Source organism: Mauremys reevesii, linkage group 25 (genome assembly GCF_016161935.1).
Source record: "Mauremys reevesii isolate NIE-2019 linkage group 25, ASM1616193v1, whole genome shotgun sequence".
In the NCBI taxonomy this organism is placed as follows: domain Eukaryota; kingdom Metazoa; phylum Chordata; order Testudines; family Geoemydidae; genus Mauremys; species Mauremys reevesii.
This window is the reverse complement of record NC_052647.1, coordinates 19,099,077-19,119,741: the sequence shown is the minus strand read 5'-3', so window position 1 is coordinate 19,119,741 and position 20,665 is coordinate 19,099,077. Positions and strand designations below refer to the sequence as shown.

The following is a 20,665-nucleotide window of genomic DNA, read 5'->3' as shown; positions in this document are numbered from 1 at the left end:
CCCAGCCGCTAATACAGCGCTTCAGTGGCAGCTCAGCCAGAGGGTCTGGGCCTATGATGGGGGTATGGAGGCTCGGTGGCCTGCCCATGCAGAACATCAGACTGGATGATTGTGATGGTCCCAACCAGCCTTCAAGTCTCTGAGCAGGTGCCCAGGTGCCAACCTGCAATAACTACCAGGAACTCAACAGGTGGGGGTGGGGAGCGTGTGTGACCCATGCAAAGCACCACCCCCTTTTTCTAATCACCCATCCCTGCTCCCCTCCTCAATTCCTTGCCCTGCTTGGTCTCCTGAAAAACCCCTCACTGAACCAGGCTCAAAATCAACCCTCTCCCCTGCTTCTCACTAAACCTACCCAACACAATTTGTCTCCTGAAAGCAGCTTCAGAAAAAGCCTCTCCCCACCCCAGGAACACACCCTGCATCCCCAGCCACAACAACAACAACAACAGCTCCAGCTCCAGCTCCAGCTCCAGCTCCAGCTCCTCCCACCCTACCTGCAGGCAAAGAGGTGAGCCAATGCGGAGTGGGTCTTTTTATACCGTCTCTCCAGGAGTGGGCGGGATCTGAGGGGTGCCCAAGCTCCGCCTCCCTCTATATAAAGCAGTGGCCCCTTCGCTCCTAAGGGGAAAGGGGTTGTGCAGAATTTGGAAGCTGTAGTGTTGCACCCTAGCAAGTGTCTCTGCTGAGGTAAGCATGGGGATTTGGGTGGGTCCTATTGTAATAGTATCAGCAATGCTGGCTGGTCAGAAGTTATAGGTTCCTCCAAAAATCTGTGAGGTTTAAACAAACAAACCAACCAACCACTGTTGGGTTCTGTTTTCTTTCTCTTCTAGTTTGGGAGCTGGTAGGGTGCATCTGGGTCATGGTTTTTCCAGTTCTCTGCAGACATAATAGACGCTTAGGTTCTCGGAGAGTCCCAGGGCAAACACTGAGCATCCCCTGACTGACACTGCTGCTTGACGCAATGGTTAGTGTGTTTGTGTCCTAGTTCTCCGTGATTGCCTAGTGTGGGTAAGAGTGACACTGGGTTGGCCCTAGAGCAGTGAGGGGGTGATGTGGGGGGACAGGGAGGTGGATTGATACAGGCTGGATTTTCCATATTGCTCAGCACATGGGGTCTGTGACTACTTTAGCCTTGTATCTGGGGTCTTTTTCCACCCCCGCTCCCCATAAACCAGCCTTGCTTTCCACACACATCCTGGTCTTGCTGCTGCAATGACCCCCAGTCCCCTCTGCAGCTGGACTGGAACTCGGGGCATTCAGCCCTGCAGCACACATCTCTACCCCTTCCAGCTAAAGGAGCAGCTCCACCAGCTGGTAGCTATAGTAGGGTGTTTGCCGCTAGTGAGCCGGTTGCTAGATGGGGGGGAGCGGCACGTGTTTTATGGTTGGAGGGCTCCATGATAGTATGCTCGACCTGGTGCAGCACTGGGACAGACCCCAGCAGGGGGCTAATTCTGGATGCCAGAGTAGTGGGAGAGGGGTGGTTAGATCGAAGCCTCCTGCTTAACCCCTTCTCCCCCTCGGGTGACTGGGTCTCTCCCCCCTGTGTCAAGGGTTAAGTATCCCATGGGGCCAGCTATTGTGGTAGGCCATGGGGCTGAAGGGGGAGCTCTGGGCTGCGTGTGAGGAGCATTAACGCCCGTGCCAGCGTCCCAGCACAGAGCCCTTGTGCAATGTGTGGGGTGGGGGGTCCTGTCCCGCTGTGCAGACCCTGGCTGTAGCGTCCCCTAGCAGCAGGGAGCAGCTGCAGTGAATACCAAGGGGGTTCTGCGCTGGTGGACACTGGGGACCCCAGGGTGGTTCCCTCTGGCTCCCCCTGCTGGGCTGCCTCATGCCATTGCGTAGCGTCTCCCTAAGTCCTGTCCTGAAGTCCGCACACATGGAAGGGGGTGCACTGCAGGGGTTGGAGGCCTGCCTCTAGGTGGGGGGGCTCGGGGTCCCGTTGTACTATTAAGACCCTCCTGCGTGGCCCAGGTGCCAGGGACCAGCATCAGGGTTCACGTGCCTGGCCCACCAGGAGCCACGCACCAGGCACTAACACCAGGATTCGCACTCAGGATCCTCCAGCCCCTTGGCGTGGGGGTGGGGTCTCAAAGCTTTCCTAGGAGGCAGCTGCCGACCATTGTACAGACCCTGGGGGAAACTGAGGCACACAGCAAGGCACGGAGTCAGCGGCAGAGCCCAGAGCTGCCAGCTCCGAGTCCCATGCTCTCACCACCGGAGCCTCTGCCCTTCCTGGCATGGCCGCAGACCAGCATGCTCGGGTCAGCTGCTGGGCCGTGGCTAATCAGGAATCACGCCTGAGGCCAGGGAGCACTAGCTCCCATGTCTGAGGCAGCACAGGCTAGTGGGGCAAGCAGGGGGAGCCCTCCAATCCCAGCCGGCTGCCTGGCCTTAGCAGATCACTTAGGGCTGGGGGTTAGCAGGGGCCCAGCAGCTCCATTGCTCTCAGCCACTGCAGCAGGCAGGATACCGGGCTAGATGGGCCCACGGGGCCGATCCAGACTAGTCTTTGCCTGTGTGTCACCCCCCCGACCCCAGCCCATCCAAGGCCCCCAGCACATCCAGCATCCCCCTTCCCACAGGCTCTAGGCTCACCGGGGCTTTCCTGGTCGCCGGCCCCACGCAGGGCGAGACAGCGGCCCTGCCGGTGAGATGGAGTGTCAAGGGTTAAAGGTGGCGGCCGTGTTTGTCTTTCCGTGGGGGGCGGCCGTGTGCCTGTGACAGCCCCGCGATTTATGACGCCCCATTAAAGGCAGGGAGATCCCAGCCCTGATGGAGATGGATGGCTGGTTAAAAGGCCTGGCCTTTGGGCAAGGGTCTCGCTCCCTGGCCCCTCTCGGGAGTGCTCTGTTCCCCCCCCCCTGCCCCTCTCCATGCCACCTGCAGTGGCAATTTGTGTTTCCATAGCAACCCCACTTCACAGCAGAAGAGTCATCTCCCCGGGGCTGAGATGCAGCCACCTCTGGGGTGGGGTGGGGGGGATGGTTGTACGGGGATCCCTCAGTTGGTGCTGAGATGCAGCCACCTCTGGGGTGGGGTAGGGGGGGATGGTTGTACAGGGATCCCTCAGTTGGTGCTGAGATGCAGCCACCTCTGGGGTGGGGTAGGGGGGGATGGTTGTACAGGGATCCCTCAGTTGGTGCTGAGATGCAGCCACCTCTGGGGTGGGGTGCAGGAGGGATTTATACAGAGATCCTTCACGTAGCAGTGAGATGCAGCTGCCTCTGGGGTGGGGGCTGTTTATACAGGGATTCTTCACCCAGCACAGCTGCGTTCTCAAATACTGTATCAGACCTGCAGCCAGCTGGGAGCTTGGTCGCTATCACAGCAGCAGCTGGTCTAGAACAGTGACCCTCCTCCCCTCCCAAGTGAGCTAACGGAGACTCCTCCTTTGCTCTGAGCAGCGCAGGGTCTAGTGCATGCAGCTGAGCCATTCTGAGTGCCTCCAGCAGAGGGCAGTGACATCCCCACCCTCACCCCAACAGCCCCATGTGCCGCCTGCTAGCACCTTTCCTCCCAGCTTCCTTAATATTCAGGCTCGCCCCCTGCCCCCCCCCCCCACCCCGCTCAGTGCTTTTATCTCCCATGGTACAGAGGTGGCGGGGGAGGAAGTGGTTGCCCGGAGGCCACACAGCGAGTCAGGGGCAGAACCCAGGGTTCCTGGGCTCGCCCTTCTGTGCTGCGACCGAGGGACCGCGCCCGTCCCTTGTCACATCCGGGAGGGGGTGGGGGGGGGGTGGTTTGCGTGTTGCACAATCTCACCCTGCTGTCTTCCCATCTGCTTTTATTTGTTGCAGCTGGGCCTCCCCCCTCCATCTTGACTACAAAGCACTGCCTGTGTGGGTGGGGTGGGGGGAACCCATTCCCCACTCCCCGCCCCCCAGGTGTGCAGCGAGCAGCCACCCAGCTGTTTCCTGTTGCCGTGGGGGAGAGCCTGGCAGGCAGGGCCCCTGCTTAGCATGGAGCAGTGCGCTGCCTATTATGGGGGGAGGGGCAGAGCTAGGGCTAGAACCCAGGCGTCCTGGTGCCCAGGCCCCATCGGCTAGGCCATGCTGCCCCTCAAGGGGGCTGCTGACAGCCCCACACGCTCCCCATTCCTCTGAGGGGCCAGCTCAAAGGTTCCATTGAGGAAGCACGGGGACTCGGTCTCCTGTCCCTGCAAAGCAGATCGAGAGCCGTCTCCTCTGCAGCTCCTGCCGCCCGGAGCAGCCTCCGCGCGTCTCTCGTGAGCGGTTGGCCAAACCTGGGTCTCTCCATGTCCCCGTTCGAGTCGCACGCTCTGTTATCTAGCTCTGAGGATTGGGGGAGATTGAAACAGCGGGGACCAGAACCCAGGAGTCCTGCCTTCATCCCCGAGCCTGCTCCAGCTACCAGCCAAGCCGAGCCAAAGGTCCCACTGGGAAGCTGGGACTAAAATCCAGGTGTCCTGACTCCCAGCCCACCCTGGAAATCCTCTAGGCTTTGGAGGGTTGCTCTGATGTGGGCTTGTCCCGTCTCCCACTGGTGGAGGGGCTGGGAAAAGGGGCGGTGTGCTGGTGTCAGAGAAGAGATCACACCTTTGCCCAAGTGTCGGCAGGGAGGGCTGTGGTGAGGTGTGAACCCGGGACCTGAGCAACCTGGGTGCCATTTCCAGCGCAGCCTCCGCCTGTGACCTCAAGCCAGTCAGGGGCTCGCCCCATGCCTCAGTTTCTCCACGTCCCAGCCGAGGGGCAGCGGTTTGGGGCAGGAGCTGCGTGTTTGCGCAGGGGCTGGGCGAAGGCTGCGGTGACGGGCAGGGAGCCGCAGTGCTGATGCGACAGGGACGCTCTGGGCGGCGTTGGGCTGCAGAAAGGGGAACTTCTCTGGGCCGGGAGGGGAGAGATAGCGGAGGGGGTGGGAGAGACCCGCCTTGCCGTGGGCGAGGGGCTCCTCAGTTGTGCACTGGAGGAGAACCCTGCTAGACTGTGGTTTTGGTGGGCCGGGCGAGTGGTTGGAGAGATGCACAGAGACGCTCTGCAGGCACATTTGAGCTTTTTCTAGTGAGAAAAGCCCCCCTCCCCCATGCCACCCTTTGCTCACTGCAGGTGGGTGTAGCTTTGCACGGCTCCCCCTGCAGCCCCCCCATGCTGTGCAGCACTAGCTAGCTGGGATCTTCCGCTGGGTCCAGGTACCGTCGCATTGGGGAGCATCCGGCTTCACCCAGTGGCTCATTCCCTGTTTCAATAGGATTCATCACTCCCAGACTGGAACCTGGATCCTGGGGCGAGGTGGGGTCAAAATTGGACTGAACTTTGCAGCTCAGCTCATCTGTAACTGGAGCTGGTCAGTGGAGCAGGTCCCATCCCACTAGGCTCAGATCCCAGTAGATCAGAGGGTCTCCCTTTCCCTCCTGTGGTTCCCATGGATTCCCTGTTGGCACAGGGTCCTTCCCAGGCAGAGATACCGGGGTACTGGGGTGTCTCCTCTGGGTGCCACGTGGAGGGACAGCTTCTCCGCTCTCCTCCCACGTGGCACCAGGGAGATCTTGGCACGTGCCAGGGGATTGGCGCTGTCCAGCCGGACGCTCCACCTGTCCCACGGCTGGGCTGCAGCTCGCGTCCAAGTCCTGATGGGGGATGCCCAGCACCCGCTGAGCAGCGGAGGCACCAGCTTCTGCCCCTTCCCATCCCCCTTCACTGGCCCAGTCCAGGCCATCTGCACAGCTGCGAAGCTTCAGAACCGAACCGGGAGGCTGGCACCGGTTTCCCAAGAGCTCTCGTCACCCTCCTCTCCAGCCAACCCCAGAAGGGTAGGAAGCCGGGGGAGGATGGGGCTGAATGGGGCAGCCCTGATTTCTCTTCTCTCCCCTCCTCCATGGGCCCACGCTGGGATGATGCAGAGACCCACACGTGCCACTTCCACCGAGACGGTGCAATGTTTGTCCACGGGGCTGCCGTGGGGCATAGGGACCATCACACAGAAGAGCGCCAGGGAAGGGGGTTGGGGAGGAGAGGGGGATGCTGCGGAAGCCGACCCCAGGGGCGAGCACATCCACCGTGGCACCGCGCGGGGAGGGGCAGCCGATGCCCAGAATAGAGCACCGAGGCGGGGAGGGGACTCTCACACGCAGCATTTCGCTTTCAGGGCAAACCACAACTGTGGCTTGTCTGAGTCACCAGGTCACGTGGCTGCCTGGTCCGCTGGGTATTTTTTTTCTTTTAGCCTGACCTGGATGGAGCAATCAGTTCGGGGGGGGCCCACGGGTCTGAACTGAGCTGGATCGAAGAGCAGCAAGGTGTGAAAGCCCGTTCCCTCCCCGCCGTGTGCCCTGCTCACGAGTGAAACGTTGCAGGGGGTGTGTGGTTTGTGACACCTAAACCTCCTGGATGTTTTTCAAGTGTAGTTTCATTCTGATGCCCTTGATCTTGTAAAGCCCCTGTGTCCGCGCTCCCTGGTAATGGTTGGAATCAGAACCTCTTGTCCGTGTGTCATGAGCCCTATATTGCTCTCTCAGCTCATGGGGATTCCCCTCTTTCGCTCAGGCTTCCTGCACAGGGCAGGGGCCCCAGCCTGATCCCATTCGGGTGGGCCTGATTCTGCACCGCTTTCAGCAGCGGTGCAAAAGCGGCGTAGGGTGCGGCACAATGGGGAATCGGGTCAGAGGGAGCAGGAGCAGGCCCTGAGGAGGGGAAGTGCTGCTAGAGGCTGGCAGTGGGGCAAGTCTGGCCCTGTGTGTGTGTGTGGGGGGGAATTCACAGCCACTTTGACAGTCCTGTGGTTCCCCCTCCCTGGGACCCCATGACTGCCCTGAGTGGGGGACAGGGCTCCGTGATCCCCTGGATCCTCGCCGCCCTGCAGAGACAGCCTGCAAAAAGGGGTGCAATGGGTAAGGCCCCTCCAACCCCCTTCCTCCCCTACCCCTGCCAACAGGGCTGGATTCAGCCTGGCAGGGGGGCCCCCTGAGTGGCCCCTTCCATAAACGGGGGCCCGAGCCACCCTGCAACATAAACAAGCCTTGGTGAGATCCCGCCTCCGGAACGAATTGCCTCCCCGCTGTGTCATTTCTTGCTCGCGGGCGTAACAGACTCGGTTCCCAGGCCCTTGGCCTCACCACTTCCTCCCGCCTCATGCCAACCTGCCACCCGCCCGGAGCCTGGCGCGCTACAGTAATGACGGGGCCCGGCCTGCTGAGACAGATCAGCCAGGGGCTTGGTAATAGTGAGACTGGGCCTCTGGTTTTCTCTGTATGACACATTCCCCCCCGCCTTGCCCCGGCCTCCCCCCCAAAACCACTTGGCAGAGATGGGGTGGGAGGATGCACAAGAAGAGAGCGATGGAGGGGATGGGAAAGGGTCAAGCTGGAAAGAGAGATCCAGCAGCTGCAGCACCCAGAGAAGAGAGGGAGAAAGGGACAGAGCCGGCAGGAGGGAAACTGAGTCAAGGAGCCGTTGGCCGGGAGGGGGCTGTCCCCCTCGCTCGTGTGATGAGCTGTGATGGTCATGAGCAGGCAGGGGCAAGACTGGAAAAAGGGGGGGTGTCTCCCACTCCCCTGCCCCACATCTGGCTGGCCCCACAATCCCCAGCCCAGCAGGGCTCTAGGGGAGGCTGTGAGAAGCTGTGGGTGGGGAGAGGCCCTCAGCCATGGGGTTGCCATGCAAGTGAGGTGGGGTGGGGCTTGGGGGAGGGGGGTTGGCACCTGGTACCAGAGCAGGGGGGTGAGGTGGGGCAGCCTGACGCAGTAGGCAGCAGAGCCTTGGCTCGCGGATGGAGGCCGGTTACGTGCTGTGAGGTGACCCGCTGGACCCTCCCCTGGCATGGGCCATGCCAGCGACCCTCCGCCAGGGAGAGAGAGCGAGATGGGTACTGCCCGGCTCTCCCTGGTCAGTGCCCCAGCCCAGCCCCACGACACCTCCTGCAGCTCCCCCCACAGGGAGCACCCAGCCCCACACAGAGCAGATGACCCCCCATGTACCCTCCTGCGACACACAGCACAGGTCTCCCCCCCACACACATACACACAGCACCCCATGCCTTAATCTGACAGTGACACACCCCCAACTCCACCCAGGGACACTCTCTCTCCTGTGCCCTTAGAGGCCTTGACAAATCACACTGTCTCTTTAAACTAACACTGTCCATCACCATTACGTCCCGCGCCATCCCCCTGCGCAGCCTAAGGGTGATTTCTCTGGTTGCTCCCGGCTTTGCTGCCCCCGGATCTCGCTGTCCTGTCGCTGACCCACCCACCTCACTACCAGGGGCTCAGCTGCATTAACCCCATTGCACGTGGTGGTGGGGAACTGAGGCACAGAATGTGTGTGTGGGGACCATGGGGGACTTGCCTGGGATGACACAGCAAAGCACTGGCAGAGCTGGGTAGAGAACCCAGGTGTCCTGACTCCCAGCAAGCCCCCTGCCCCCTTGGCAGCTCAGCGGCTGGGTGCCTAATGACATTGGGAGTGTTAGGACCTTCCCCAAGGTGTGCTGGGGGCTGGCCTTGCCCTATGGGGCGGGGGAGAGGCCATCTCTAGGACCACGGTTCCAGCTGCAATGGCTGCTCTGCCTACGGGGGCCGCTCACCCTGGGCTGCCCTTCCGCTCTGACCCTTGCCAGGGGGGCACAGAGCCAAACTCCCGCATGGGATAGGGGCCCCCGTGCTGCAGCCTGGCTGGCTCCAGGGAGTCTTCACGCAGCAGGGGCAGGTCCCAGCCTGCACCGGGGTGTGGCCCGCTATCCTGGCATGGTGCCCCCTGGCCCAGCCCGGCACCACCAGGGGGCAGGCTCCTACCGCGGGCCAGGTTGCCTGAAATGCCCCACAGCAGGAGCCCGTGGCCAGTGGCTGGTGGCCAGCACATCAGCCCCTGCTATAAGAAGCCACTGACTGTGACTGACGTCCCCCTATCACCTGTGGGCAGGCTGGGATCAGTGGCCGAAGGACCCTGGGCAGGTGAACGCTGCCGTTTCCGTCATGGGGGGAGCAGCCAGGGGAAGACACCCCCCCCCATTGTTAATCATGGATGCAGCGTTCAGGGTCTGACAGCTGCTTGCTGGGAGGTCTGAGCCCGGCCTTTGAAATTGCATCTGGCCGTGACTGCGCCAGCAGCTGCATGGGGCGTGGCTGGGAGGGGACCCGTTTGTTCTCTGCACTGGGGGGAGTTTGGGCTTGTTTAAAACATTTTTTTTAACCCCCGCCGCCCCCATCTCCCCTTCCACGATGCCTCCAGGCAGGTGAGGCTGCAAACTCCCCTGCGCCTACAGGGAGCGAACCCAGGTCTTGTCCCTGGGCCAGTGGGGGGCTCCCCAGAGAGGGGCTGGGCCGGCACAAGGATGCTGAGGTCACCGTGAGTTGATAACCTGAAGGATCCTACTGGTCTCTTGGGGCTGCAAGTGGATGTGTGTGGGGGGGAGACTGGGGGGTCATGTCCCGGACCGATCCAGGGGAACGTGAGGGGGTCCCTGTTACTGGCAGCCCTGGATTGTCCCAGGGGCTGAGCGCCCCCAGGGGCTGACCCACTGGGCGAGCTGACCTTTTTGACCCCCCCCCCCAAACTGATCAAAATCTTTAGTGTTTTGGGTGTTCGTTTGTGCCTCGGCCCCTCCCAGCATCGCCAGGTCTGACCGGCTGCCTTGATCACGTGGGTTGGAGCTTCCCGCAGTGAGGAGGGAAGAATGTATTTATATGTGTAGTTTAAATTCACCGTCCTTTATAGAAAGGAGGACAAGCTTGGGGCATTTTGTGGGGGCGGGGGGCGGAAGGGAGTGAAAACCCCTGAGATTCCCACCAGTGCAGGGTTGGGTTTTATTTGTTAGCAGCTGTGCCGCTCTCAGTACAGCGCATCGGCCATGCTGGCCCAGGGGGGATGGAGGGTTAGTGGTGAGTAGAGATCAACTTGTGCTGTGAGTCCTGATTCCCCCTCAACACAGATCTCTGCTGGTGCCCCTCAGTCCTGACCCGCATCCCCCTGCTCTCCCAGCCCTGGGCTCCCATCCCCCCAGCTCTCCTTGTGCCCCTCAATCCTGACCCCTAGCCCCCTGCTCTCCCAGCCCTGGGCTCCCCCCACAGCTCTGCTGGTGCCCCTCCATCCCGACCCGCAGCCCCTGCTCTCCCAGCCCTGGGCTCCCCCCAGCTCTCCTTGTGCCCCTCCATCCCGACCCGCAGCCCCTGCTCTCCCAGCCCTGGGCTCCCCCCAGCTCACCTGGTGCCCCTCCATCCCGACCCGCAGCCCCTGCTCTCCCAGCCCTGGGCTCCCCCCAGCTCTCCTGATGCCCCTCCATCCTGACCCATAGCCCCGTCTTGCCACTCAGGCTCCCCAGGGCACTCGGCTCTGCCAGTCCCAGGCTGCAGCCGTCCGCCCTGTCCCACTTGCTCTTCCCCTCCCAGACTCCCACGCAGCTGGGGTTGCCAGTCACCCAGGGAGGAGGTGGTTTCACAATGAATGGGGATGCAGCGAGCTCATGCAGTTATGATTCAGACGAGCTGGGGAGCCAGCAACCTCCCAGCCAGGCCTCAGCTTGCTCCTGCTGCAAGGCCCGTCCTTCCACCAGGGCACCCAGCTCCGGGTTTTACCGTGGCCATGAGCAATCCGGCCTCGGGTTTTACACCCCTCCCCGTCCTTTTACATGTGCAAATCTCCCCCCCCCCCCACACACACACGGGAAATGCATCACCAGGTTTTTGCACCAGAAGGTGGATTGGTGCCAACACCCCTGGAGCAAGTATCCTGAGGACCCTCGACTCCCCCCCTACTCCAGGAGTGGCACCGCTGGCTCCGGCTCCTCTGCTCCCTCACCCCATGGTGTGTTTTTCTCAGCAGAGTTGTTCCTCGCGGCCACTCCCTGGGCTGGGCCCAGTTATTTCGTGCCAGTTAAACCTGTTTGCAATTATGGCCTCTCCCAGCGCTTACCAGTCCCCGTGCAAACGCCAGGGAGCGGAGAGAGGGAGAAACGGACCCTCTCGCCCGTGGGGCGGGCCCGATTCTGGTCTGACTCCCGCAGCGTCCGACGGGAAGTCAAGGGAGCGTTCCAACTGGGTCCAACCCCTCTGATCTCCCTGCCAGCGGCCCTGGAGTTATTCCTGACTTACACCGGAGTGAGTGGGAGCATAATCCGGCCCCTTGGCTCTGCCCCCCTTCCTGATTCCATGGGCTGCCCTGGAGTTACCCCTGATTTACACCACTGGGGGGGTGCATCGGTGCAGGGAGGGGCATAGTGCTAGTCGCTGTGGGTCTCCCCAGTTGATTATTTTTCTAAATGACTTTCGACACCATCCTTTTGTTGAGAAGGCCGAGAATCCCCTGCGTGTCACCTCCCCACTGCCCCCTGGCTCTGCTCCCCCAGGCTGCCTCCCTGTGGCCCTAGGTGCTTCCCCGGCCTGGCGTTTAGCAGCAAACAGCTGGCGAGGGAGGGGGAAATGGAGGGGGTGAGTGGGCACTCGGGAGGATCCAGTCCTGGTTTTCATTGAGTGCTCTCTTGTTATCCAGCTGGGTGCCCACGGGCACAGTCAGGGGTGTGGCATCAGAGCCTAGCGAGGATGGGATCAGACCCACTGAGGAGGGGTAGCAGTGGGGCAGGCTGATACACACATGCCCTGTCCTGGGTGGGGGTGATCTGTAGATCTAGATTAGATCCTGGGGGGGGAAGGAGGATGCTGAAGGTCCCTGAGCCTCTCACCTTTCTAGCCACATGCTCTGGAAACAGGGTCTCTCCTCACCCTCCTGTTCTGAACCCCCTGGATTTTGGAAGCAGGGTGTGGGTGGGTTTCTGAACACAGAGCCCCAACGTGGAGGCTGGGGCCTGATCTCTTTAACAGCCCCCCCTTCCCCTCCAGCCTTTGGCTGCGTCTCTCCCGGTGCCCGCCCGCCAGCCCTGGGACCTACGGGAAATTTCGCCTCATTGGGAAACTATGTCATTTAAGAGAGCCCTCCCCCCCCGCAGCCCACCATGTTGGGGGGGGGGTAAATTAGGGAGCGCGTTTCCCATCCCAGAATCCCATCGCTTGGGTTAAATATCTTGGCTAAGTCCCGGCCCGCAGCTTTGCCTTGCTGATTTTAACTGAAAACATGTGTCTCTGCCGAGGATTTCCTCTGCCTCCTTGCGCAGCGCCTGCAACAGAACCAGCCCCACGTGGGCCCCGCGCTGAGTAGGGCCGGGCCCGGCCGGAAGCCCCAGGAGGGGAAGATGCAAAGCGATGGAAGGCGACAGTAGGAGGCGCTCTCCCCTCTGAGGCTGCGCAGAAGCTAGTGCGGTCCTAGGAGCCGCTGAGCTGCAGGGAGCGGGATGGGGGGGCTCGGTAGGGAGCATTCTCCCCTGCAGTCAGAGCTTGCCCCACCACTAGGGGGCGCTGTGCTGCACAGGGTGGGATAGGGGGGTGTCTGGAAGGGTCGCTTCCCCCTCCCAGTCAGTGCTTGACCCGGCACTAGGGGGTGCTGTGCTGCTGCTGCCACCCAGAGGAAAGCCAGGCGGGCGGGTGGAGCCGTGCTCTGAGCCTGCTCCCCGACAGGCGCACCGGGGGAGAGTGGGGGGGACTGCAGGCCGAAAGGGTGGGGAAGGGCCCCCACTTGCTCTGGTCCAGGGCCCCACAAAACCCTAATCTGCCCCTGGCACTAGGGGTCACTCGGCTGCAGAGAATGGGGTGGGGGCTGCTCCCCCATGTTGTGTTAGGGGGGCTGCCTTTCAGATGAGACATAACCCCTGGGGTGTTTCTCCACATCAAGCCGCGATCCTGGCCCAGCTCTCTCAGGGGACGCTGCCGATGGCCTCCCTGAATGGCCGCATCTCCGCCGCCCCTCGCAGTAACGCCACTGCCACCCTCCACCCCAGAGCTGGCTGCAGCGCGGGGCCGGGTGGAGCTGAACATCGTCCTGAAAATGGGTCCAGAACCAATGATTCCGGCCGGGACCTTTTTGGGCCCCAGCTTCTGGCATTTCTGCTGCCTGCGGGAAGTGAGAAGCGTGGCGGAAGCAGAAATGAGATGGGCCCAAGCTGCTCCCAGGCCAGGCAGGAATAGAAGCCAGGTGTCCAACTCCCCACCCCCTGCTCTCACCCACTGCCCTCCCAGAGCTGAGGGTAGAACCCAGGAGTCCTGGCTTCCAGCCCCCATTAACCCCCATTGCCCTCCAAGGTGGGGGGTAGAACCCAGGAGTCCTGGCTCTCTGCTCCTGCTCTAGCCATTAACCCACAACTAGACCTAGGGAGATGTTATGGGGCTGACCCCCTGGCTCAGGCTCCCAGCTCACCTTCCCTGTGGCAGGAGGGCCCGGAGCGGCGTGGCTTTTGGGGAGGGTGCTTGGCCGGGTACCAGGCTGGGCGCCCGGCTGCCAGGCGGCTGATTTACTGCGTCAATGCCCCTTTTGTTGCTGTGGAGCTTGGCCTGGGGGGCCCGGCCGATCTCAGCATGGGCTCATGTGGGGTCCCATTGTCAAGCCCTTCTCTGACGCACAGGGGTTCCCGGGAGGCAGGATCAGTGTTAACCCTTTGCTGGGTTGGGGGGGCGACACACTGCCTCCCCCCCGTGGAGCTGTCCCCTCCATGCCAGTGCACCAAGGGCCCTGGCTCTTTCGATGGCCACTAGCCCTGGATACAAAGCCAGCCAGGGTCGAATAAACACGGGGCCAGCCTGGCTGAGCCGGCCGAGCCATCTAGCCCAGGGTCCCAGCCCCAGCTGCTGCAGTGGAAGGTGTGACAGCCCTACGGGGGCAGTGATGGGCCCCCCCTACCCCCCAAGTGTGAGGTTGGCTCATGCTGAAGCAGGAGGGTTCGATCCCTACGCAGATTCTGCAGTATCTGGCCGAAATCCCCCCGTCTGCCCAGTGCTGGCTCTCTCCTCCCTTCGTCCCGTCCGCGGTCCCTCAGAGCCTCACTTCTCCAGCGTGGCAAATAAATCTGCTAGTCGCTGGGGTCCTGCCAGCGCCAGGCAGGGTGTGGCACCAGTCGAGCTCAGGCAGTAGGAAGGGGCTCCCAGAAATTGATGGGGGGGGCACCAAGCAGATCTCAGCTCCCTCCCCCCCGGCACCCTGCGAGCCGTTTTCTCAGTGGTAGATGGTCCTTTGACCCAACCTGACAGTTTCACGTGGGTCCAAGTTTTTCAGTGTCCTTCTGTCCAGTGCTCAAGGAGAAAGGCTAATGCCGGTGGGACGGGTCCCAGCCAAGCCCAGGTTCCATGTCTTCTCTCTGCCGGGGCGGCCCCCGGTGAGCCCTTGAGCTGCCGAGGGACCTCCGTTCTGGAGAAGCCAAGCCCGTGGTTCGGTGAGCATCAAACCCCCTCCCTGAGGCCGCTGGAGCCGTCAGCTCTGGGGGTGTTGTCTCGTAGCTCAAGGTGCCTTGGCTCCGGGTTCGATCCCCACTGCGGGTAGTTAGAGCAGCGTGTTCGGACTAGGGAGGAGAATGGATGGGGATGAGGTGGCTGGGTGTGAGGGACTGATTGGGGGCCAGGACCCCCCTGTGCCTGCTCAGTGCTCCCAAGGTGTGGGGGGGGGCTCCCCAGCCCCAGAGGGGATGTGTCCAGTAGAAGCTGGGTGAAGAGCAGTGCCCCCTGTGGAGGAGGAGCGGGTTAGTCCCAGCAGGGGTGGGGCTGCCCAGGCAGTGAGGCCATGTGGGTGAGTGACCCACCGAGGAGGGGCAGGGTTGCCTGAGCTGGTCTGCTTGGAGCTATGTGGGAAGTGGGGGAGCAGGACTCCTGGGTTCTATTCCCACCTCTCAGACTGACTCGCCCTGTGAGCATGGGGATGTCACTGGAGAAGGGGGCCTGGAGCAAACTCGGTGTCTGGTTGTCCCGTGGGAATGTGATCAGCTAGAGAAACAGCAACCCCAGCAGGCAGTGCCGGCTCCTCTCCCAGGGAGCGCCAAACGGCAGGGCACCAGCACCAGTGGCGTGGGCACCTCCCTTGCCTCTTTCTTTCTCCCCTTGTGTTACGTTCTTTCTTCTTTGCCCTGCCCCGTCTCGCTCCTTCATTCGTTCCTTCTCCGCGTTCTCTCTCTCCCTCCCCACTTGTGGTTCAGTTAGTCTTTTCCTTTCCTTCTCTTGTTCCTTCCTTCTTTCTCGGGAAAGAAAAGGGGCTAAGGAGAGACACACACACACACACACACACACACCCGCCGCCCCCGATCCAAACGCCAAACAAACCATTTCCAAATGGCTCCCTAGGAGAGACTGGCGCCCACAAAGCCAGCGAGTTCAAAGTGAAGCCGGCACGTTCCGGCACAGCTGGAGGTACAGCTGCAGGTCATTAGGCTGCAGCTGCGGGGACAGGCGCTCTCCCCAGGCACCCGCGCCCTGGAAGGGCTCAGCAGGGCCAGGGGCACCTCCCTTGTGGCCTCCGGCACCCACGGGGCACGCAAGGAGGGGCTGCCTGCCCACCACGGTGCTCGAGTTGGCGCCTTGTGCCCACCGTTCCCTTGCAGGAAGGGAGAGGACAGGCCTGCACTGTCACCCATAGGCACCCTTGGTTACCAGTAGGAGGTGCTCTCCCCTCTAACTTCAATGCAGCACCCAGGGGCCCTGTACTGCAGGGAGTGGGGCAGGGGGGGCGCTCTCCCCTCACAGTCAGTGCTGGCCCCAGTGCCCCGGTTGGGTGCTGTGGGAGAGAGTGTTGTCTGGGTGACAGGATGGTCCATGGAGGAAGCGTGACTTGGGGGGGTGAAGGAGAGGTGGGGACCAGGACTCCTGGGTTCTATGCCAGGATCTGGGAGGGGACGAGGCTGCTACAATCCCGAAAAGCCCTCTGGAGGGGCAGTCATGGTTGTATTGGGTGAGTGAAAGTCAGACTCACTCCGCGCCTACGCCAGACGCCTCTGAGGCCAAGGGCAGCAGGATCGGGCCCGGCGACTGGCTGCGTGCAGGTTAACCCGCCGGAAGTAGAGGCGGGCGTTTGAACTGCTTTCGTTAATCCAGAGCCAGGGGCCATGTGTGGACGCACCTGCTCCAGTTCACATCAGGCGGGCGTGGGTTTTGTTCCAGTCAATCAGGAGCAGGGGGAAGCGAAAGTGAAACGTGTCAGATTTGAACTGGAATCAGAGGGTCCTGGCGGGGGTTTAAACTAATCCGGTTTAGTCACTCTGGAGCAGGCTTGTGTGTACATGGGATCTAGGCTCAGCCAAACCCCCTGAATAACCAGTAACAGGGACCAAGCAGGACTCAGCCCAGAGGCCTGTGGGGGCTGAGTTTTGAAGATGTCAGTTCAGTTCCAGAGCAAGGGGCAGCCTGGAGGTGGATGCGGGCACTGCCAGATATGGGATGGCCTAGATTTGACCAGGGAAACGTGAAATTCACAGCCTGCGCCGTGTGCCCTGCTTCCTGGTGGAAAGGCTCCCGCAGGGCTTGGGACGAAGGAGTTCTACTGGCCTCCAGGGGTCTGTGGGTCCGGGCCCAGACCCAGGCATTCCAGTCCCCAGAGGAGACAGCTCCCGGTGAGGGCTTGATTGGCCAGCTCAATGCTTTGGCGTCATTATCAGCTCTGGCTGGCGGTGTCTTGGGTTGTCCTTCTCAAAGCCTGGCATGCTGCCCCGTGGCTGGGCATGCTCTGTATTGGCACAAATGGTGGTTGCATAAGCCATAGCTGGCAGTTCTGTGGTCGGTATATTCAGGGGCTCCATGGTTTTCAGGACCTGGCGTGCTCTGCAGCTGGCATGACCGGTAGTTGCATAAGCAATAGCTGGCAGCCGCAGGGTTGGCACAGTCTGTGGTTGGCACAACCCTCATTTTCATGTTCAGGGGCTGGCATGTTCTGGAGCCATTTTGCTCTGCGCTGGGCATGAATTTTAGCATGGTACTTGGTACGACCCAGTGCTTGGCAGGATCACTGGCTCTGGAGTTACCACGGTCAGCGGTTGGCATACCTGCGATTTTTTCAGTCACCAGCAGGAGTCACGGCTCTGAGGTGTGTCAGGGTCTCACATGCTCCTGCAACTGACACAATCAGTGCTTGGCCTGAACAGCGGCTGTCGCTGGCCTGGGGGAGGCCAGGGCTTAGCACAAGCGATGGCTCTGCAGTCCCCACGATCCGCGGTTAGCGTGCCCACCGTTTGCACGATTGACGCTGGGCACAAGTGGCAGCGGTGCGGTTTGCACTAGCCATGACTGCACTAGCCCCGCTGCTTGCCGTTCTTCTGCAGCCGGCGTGTCTCGCGGCGCACTCACGGACAGCGGCCGGGGCTGAGAAGCCAGATGTCCCAGCCAATAACTCACGGGCAGGGAGGATGGTGGCGGCTCCCTTTGAGAGAGACAGAGAGAGGGGGGCTGTGGCTGACCCCACTCAGGGACCCAGCGCCAGGAGGAGTGGGAATAACTCCCCGGTTTCCAATCTGGATCCTCCCGGGGCCCTGAACAGCGACAGTAAAACCTCAGTGCATGTGCGATATTAGCTCTGGGGTGCGTGTGTCAGTCATATTAGACGTGTGTGTGTGTGCAATATTAGATTGGGGGTGTCAGTCATTAGATTGGGGGTGTGATATTAGATTTGGGGGGTGTCTGTGTCAGTCATATTAGATCTGTGTGTGTGTGCGATATTAGATCAGGGAGGTGTCAGTCACATTAGTTTGTGTGTGTGTGTGTACATGATATCAGATCTGGTGTGTGTCTGTGTGATATTAGATCTGTGGGGTGCAATGTTAGATCTGGGGTGTGTCTGAGTCAGTCATATTAGATCAGTGTGTGTGTGCGATATTAGATCGGGGCGGTGTCAGTTATATCAGATTGGTGTGTGTGTGCACGATATTAGATTTGGGGTGTTTGTGTGATATTAGATCTTGGGGGTATGTGTCAGTCAGATTGGGGTGTGCGTGTGATATTAGATTGAGGTGTGGCGGGTGTCAATATTAGGAGTGTGTGTGTTAGAGTCATGCAATCATGTGTGTGTCAGTCAGAATAGCTCTGGGCTATGAGCGTGTGCAAATAGATTGGGGGGATGTCGGATCTGGGACATGTGTGAAAGAGAGAGATTAGGTCTGGGGTGTGTGTGTGTGTGTGTGTCATTGGAACTGGGGTGTGAGTGTGCATGTGTGTGAGAGATTGGATTGGGGGTATGATATTGGATTGGGGGAGGTGCATGCATCCATCAGTCATTAGATCTGCTGGGTGTGAGAGATTAGATCTGGTGTGTGTGTGTGTGTGTGTGTGTGTGTGTGTGTGTGTGTCATTAGATCCAGGGTGTGTGTGATATTGGATCGGGGTGTGTGTGATTGCGTGTGGATCAGTCATTAGATCCAGGGTGTGTGTGCTGTTGGACTGGGGGGGGTGTGATTGTGTGTGGATCAGTCATTAGATCCAGGGGGGGTGTGCTATTGGATCATGTGTGTGTGTGTGTGTGTCACACTGAACACGGTGTATGCATGTCCGAGTGTGAGCACGTGTGCACAGCCCGGGGAGCGGTGCCACTGGCAGGGCAGCGCAGCGGCAGCAGGAGAAGGAGGGGGAACGCAGTGAAAATATTTTCCGTGTCTTTGCCTGAAGTCATTCTGTGGTTTCTGAAAAAATGTGCTGTATATTTTCAGGGCTGCGTCACATGACCGGCCGGGGTTATGAATAGCCGAGGATAATGATTTCTTAGTGAATGTTAGAAAAAACACACACATACACACACGCACAACCGAGGCGAAGGGAGAGACGGAGCCACACGCGCCCGGGGACGGACGGACGCAGCCAGTTTGGAAACTTTCCTCCGCTCCAGGTGTGACCCCCCGACCCGTGGCTCCCAGGTGCGACCGGCTCAGGCGTTGGGGCTCGCGGCGGGGCGGGGGGAAGGCTGGGAGCTGTGATTTGTGGCTGGTGGTGGCGTCCCCGTCCCTGCCGGAGCGTGCGGGCTCCTTGGGGCGTCTGTGCCCGGCTCGGGGAAGGACTTTGGTGGGGTGGGCGGGGGGAGGCAGAGTGGGGCCAAGTGACGGGGCGCCCGCAGGCATGTTTGGAGTGTGGGGCTGGGGCTGGGAGTTGGGGAGGGGGGCTGGGGTGGGGGTGGGGGGGGCGTGGATGTGTGTGCGGACAGGACACACGTGTCTCACCCCAGACAGGCTCAGGCAAAATCTCACAGCTGCTCTCTGCCATCACACCCAGTCCCCCCACAGGGCTGGCACAAAGAGCTGGCACCTCCCCAGAGCCGGGGGGGGGGGCGCAGCTTTCAAGATGAGGAGCCAGCACCCTCCCCAAAAATAACCATTGACGGGGAAAGGAAGATGGGTGGGGACCTGGAGTCGCCATGGGGTCTGGGCCCCCCCATCTCCCCCGCCTACTGCTCAGGGGGCTACTTGCAGAGCTGATGGGGAGAGCCGGGTTTGTGCCCCCTGAATGGGGGTGGGTCGTTCAGGAAAGGTCTGTGCTACTGGATGGGGCAGGGGGCTGCTGGACAAGTGTGTGTGGTGGGGCGGGGGAGTTGTTCCTTGACCCCGGTCTGCTAGATCAGAGCTGGGGGGGGGGCAGGCTGGAGGGGTTGGGAGGTGCTGTGGGTGGGGAAGAAGGGGGATTTCCCATCCTCTCTCCCAACATAGAAAGGGGGAGATTTGGTGGGTGCTTTTGAGGAGGGTCCCTCCTTACGGACCCGCCCCCTGGCCTATTCCCGCACGGCCCTCACAGGGGCACATGGGGCGGGGGGGGGTGCGCCATGGGGCTCGGTAGAGGCGCCTCAGAGCTGAGGTGTTTGGGTCGGGCGCGGGGGTGACACATGGCTCCCGTGGGGGAGGGGGAACAGGGCCCCGGGGGTAGGGCCGGTTCGGGGAAGGCCTCCGTTCTGCCTCAGTCCCATTCCGACCCCCAGGGCTCTAGGCGACTCTGCCTGGTGCAGGGGCGCTGGGAGCGTTGGGCCTCCTAGAAGCAGCGGGGAGGGGGCGCTGTGGAGCAGGGCCTGCCCCCCTTACTGTGTCCTTGGCGCTGCTCACCCCACCCTTAGCCCCCCCCAGGGAATGGGGGGGCTGAGGGCGGGCCATGCCCCATTAACCCCCAATATCCAGGGTGAGAAGAGGGTCTGTCTATCTGTCCATCCATCCCCCTACACACCTCTCTCTCGGTGCATTTCTTTCTATCTACTATCCTGTGTATTCCGGACCAGGGCCTCAGCCTGCTACCGTACGGGCTCCCCGCTGTGCAAGGTGCTGTACGTGCGTCTCTGCTCTCTGCCTCGCCTGTCCCTCCGCTCTCCCACGCACGCCTGGCCTTCGGGCCCTAGGAACCTCTCGCAATCTCGGGCTGATTTCCAGCGGGTACCAATGGGCGTCGCCCCACTGAACCCAGCCAGGGGGCAAGGCTGAGTTACAGCGGCTGTGGGTCTGGCCCAGGGAGGGGGCCCGGCGGAGGTGCGGTGCACGTAAAGACACAGACAGGAGCTCATCTGCCTCGGCTCACCCTCCGGTGATGCTGTGCCAGAGATAGAGGCCAAGACCCTGCAGGTGGGTCCCGCTCGGCAAGCTGTATTAGGGACGTAGCTGTGGGAGCAGAGCCGGCCGCCTTGGAGAGCCGGCTGAGCTTGCCAGGCTGACTAGGGGATTTAGACACTCTGCTCCAGTTAGCTTTCGGTCCCTCCTGTTGCCCTGGAAACTCAGCCCCAGATTTGGTGGCTCGGAGGAGCAGGCAGAGTCCGGAGCCCCTGGGTCTCTGCTGGTCGGTCCATTGTTCAAGGGGCTGGCATTGTCCAGCAGAACCCGGCATGGTCCTAGAGGATAGAGCAGGTCGGGCCTGGCATCAGGGCGCCTGGATTCTCTCCCCAGCCACGGCAGCGTG

The 20,665-nt window shown here is 61.3% G+C and overlaps 1 protein-coding gene across 4 annotated transcripts in view; it reads left to right on the top strand.

The window, feature by feature from the left end:
* The first annotated feature begins 492 nt into the window (after window positions 1-492).
* RARG (retinoic acid receptor gamma) overlaps window positions 493-20,665 on the top strand; it is an 82,954-nt gene continuing 62,781 nt past the window's right edge. Inside the window, exon 1 of one of the 4 annotated variants that reach the window (XM_039514804.1) lies at window positions 493-511. The gene's annotated coding sequence lies outside the window, so the exon portion shown is untranslated. Of the gene's footprint in view, window positions 512-635; window positions 691-18,359; window positions 18,658-20,665 lie in introns of those variants that run through there. The other 3 variants (XM_039514802.1, XM_039514803.1, XM_039514801.1) reach the window with 3 other exon arrangements.